Raw genomic sequence first — 2,891 nt, 5'->3', positions numbered from 1 at the left:
TATCGAGAAAAAAAAAGCTTGAAGCAGAAATAATTTGCCTGAACCAGTCTAGTCAATGATTTAACGTTACACATTAGTAAGCATTTATCTTCTTAAGGGAGAGGACTCAATGCTATATATGACTTGTCCTTATTACTACAATCCTTTATTATCTTCACTATTATTTATTGCCCTCATTGGTATATTAATTTCAACATTGAGTAAACATTAAATTCTACTAAAATATTTATGACAAAAATGAGAAAAAGGATAATATCATTGTTGTATTCTACCTCACTTACTCTTAGACCAAACAAAATGTTCACCACTTTAATTTAAAAGAAGGAAGAAGAGAACCCAAACAAAGCTGATAATTCAAGCCATTTTCAGTAAATGATTTGATTGTTCTAAACCAACTTATTGAATTTAGTATTTAACCTTTACATACCCTTTTTCTTCACTTAGCTCTCATACTGAATAAGTGATACTTAATAGCACTCCTCTCTTCCTGAGTAGAGCAAAACTGTAGAAAAAAAGAGATTAGTTTGTTGAGTTCTTGTACGATGAGATCAATTTTGATTGTTTCATGACATCAACTCTAACGTGTAACTTCACGTCTCAATTTGTTGATGGAATAATTCATATTCTGAATAAACCATAAGACCGTAAGAAGCTTGTAAAGGACATACTAAAAACACAGCAATTTGGTTTCGTTTGACAAAAACTTTTCAGTTGGGTCTGGGCTTGGCTATGTTTTGACTACCGTCTAGTCTTCTTCAATAAGACTGTTGGTGTTTTTAATAATGACTACTTTTATTTTTAATTTTATAAATAACATAAAGCAAAAAAAGGTAGAAAGATTAAAAAAAGAAAGAAAAGATAAATTAGATCCGTAAAGAGTATTAACACACCAAAAAGGAGGAGTTCCACATTAACAGGATGAAGCCATGTGAATTAAGAAGATAATTCACACCTCTGCCTTTGTAAGGATAGTAAGCATGGTGGTTAGTAATTTACCTGCGCGTTCTTACTACCGCATTAAAATAGGAAAGAGAACAAACTAATCCTAAAAAATTAAAGAGGATGAGAAAATCAAGAAGAAATAAAGAATCTACGTAAATAGGCAATCAAAGGAAAATTTCATTCATTCACAAAGAACATGTAATAAAAGTAATTGCAATTCATAAACCCTATCGGCAATAAAAAATGAAAAGTCAATTCTAGAATAAAATGCAATAAAAGTCAAATATTTGGATTAAGCCAATTACTTGCTCATGGTCCAAGTCATCTAAGGAGCAAAACGTAGATAAACTTCTGTCCAAATAATCTGCAAATAATATCAACATTTAACCATGTTGCTGCTTCATAAGGTATATATAAATTAAAATTTACTGGATAAAATATATCAAAAGAAAGGAAGATGAAAGAGAGAATATTGTTGCAAGGCTCATCGCTCCGGATAAACGTAAAGGACTATTATGAGGAAAATTCGATAAAAGTGAGAACAAAATTCGAGATAAATTTCTGTACAAATAATCTGCAAATAATATCAAGAGTTAACCATTACTAACTATAAAGAGAGATAAAATAGCAGCAAAGATAAAAGAGAACAAACATAAGTTTATGTCAAAACGGTCTGCAAATAATATCATGTCTTAACCATTAGTAAATAGAAAGCTAGATAAAATACCAACAAAACATAAAGGTGAATAAACAAATCTTGAAACCAAGAAGAAGGGATTAACCTTGGGTAGTTGGGAGAAAGAAGAGAAGAGAGAGATTTAGATCTAGCAAATGAGAAAAGAAGAAAAGAGAAGAAGACGTTAATGAAAAAGAAGCCCTGGGCCTCTGGCGTGGAAGGAGGATGGATAAGAAGATGAGATATGTAGTAGTTAACATGACTTTTAAAAGTGTCTTTTCAATTAAGATGACTTTTAAAAATGACTTTTCAGAATTTTAATAGAGACTTAATAAAGGGAAAAGGCAAAAATTTATGAAAAAAGATAAATATGAATAATAATTTTTAAGAGATGCCATGTCACTTTGTCAAGTCCCTCCTTAATATATTTATATAAATTTTTATTTCTTTCTTAAACTCTACGTATAGTCAAATTATGCCAAACATGTTGAAACATAGGTAGTATGATAAGATCTTAAAATCGTTCTTTCATAAAGTTCAGATCACAGATATCTCAAAATAGATTATTCTGATAAATAATTGCTCGCACAATCCATGTGATTGAAAATAATCTCAATCATTTTATTTTGGATTAGAGGAGTGGGGCGAAAAGATTGATGAGAGTGAGATTTTGTTTTTCTAGATGGTATTACTGTGTTAAATGAATAATATGAGATTAATAAATGTTAATTGTCCTTTCTGAGTGCAAAAGATAGACTATCTATGCATCTGTCCTGGATAATTGACTGAAAGGGAAGTAGAAAAGAGGAGAAGACAATGTCCTCGCATTCTTGGAGTTGGGATGAGTAATCTGTGCTCGAAGAGTGAGACTGAGATTTTGAGTCTACAATCTGACAATGCATTTATCGAACTTTTGAATTATCATATGTTATTTCCTTCTACCTGTGACGATCCGGAAATCCGACCCCGAGTCCGTAATGACGCTTAATATTTTACTTGCTAGGTAAGTCAATATTAACTAAATTACTTAATCAGCTTTAACAATTATTACAGGGTGATGATAATTATCGATTAATAAACTCAGTAATGAACACAATGTTAATATAAATAACGCGATGCTAAACTATTCCAGAAATTTAGAGTCACAAGTACATAAGCAACTAGAATACTACAAATATGTTCTGAAATAAAGTACAATTGTTTGAAACTAAATAAACAGTAAAACATAATAGAAGGGGGTTTCATGAACTGCGAACGCCATCATTCTACCTCA

The 2,891-nt window shown here is 30.9% G+C and overlaps 1 long non-coding RNA gene across 1 annotated transcript; it reads right to left on the bottom strand.

The window, feature by feature from the left end:
* Positions 1 to 243: 243 nt before the first annotated feature.
* On the bottom strand, positions 244 to 1,884 carry LOC104111416 (uncharacterized). The gene is made up of 2 exons (XR_689708.3): positions 1,248 to 1,884; positions 244 to 502 (listed from the first exon to the last, which is right to left on the bottom strand). It is a non-coding gene; the product is annotated as an uncharacterized lncRNA (long non-coding RNA).
* Positions 1,885 to 2,891: the final 1,007 nt, after the last annotated feature.

The sequence above is a fragment of the Nicotiana tomentosiformis genome, chromosome 12, assembly GCF_000390325.3.
Source record: "Nicotiana tomentosiformis chromosome 12, ASM39032v3, whole genome shotgun sequence".
Taxonomy (NCBI): Eukaryota; Viridiplantae; Streptophyta; class Magnoliopsida; order Solanales; family Solanaceae; genus Nicotiana; species Nicotiana tomentosiformis.
The sequence above is the reverse complement of the archived record's forward strand: the minus strand, read 5'-3'. Positions and strand labels throughout refer to the sequence as shown.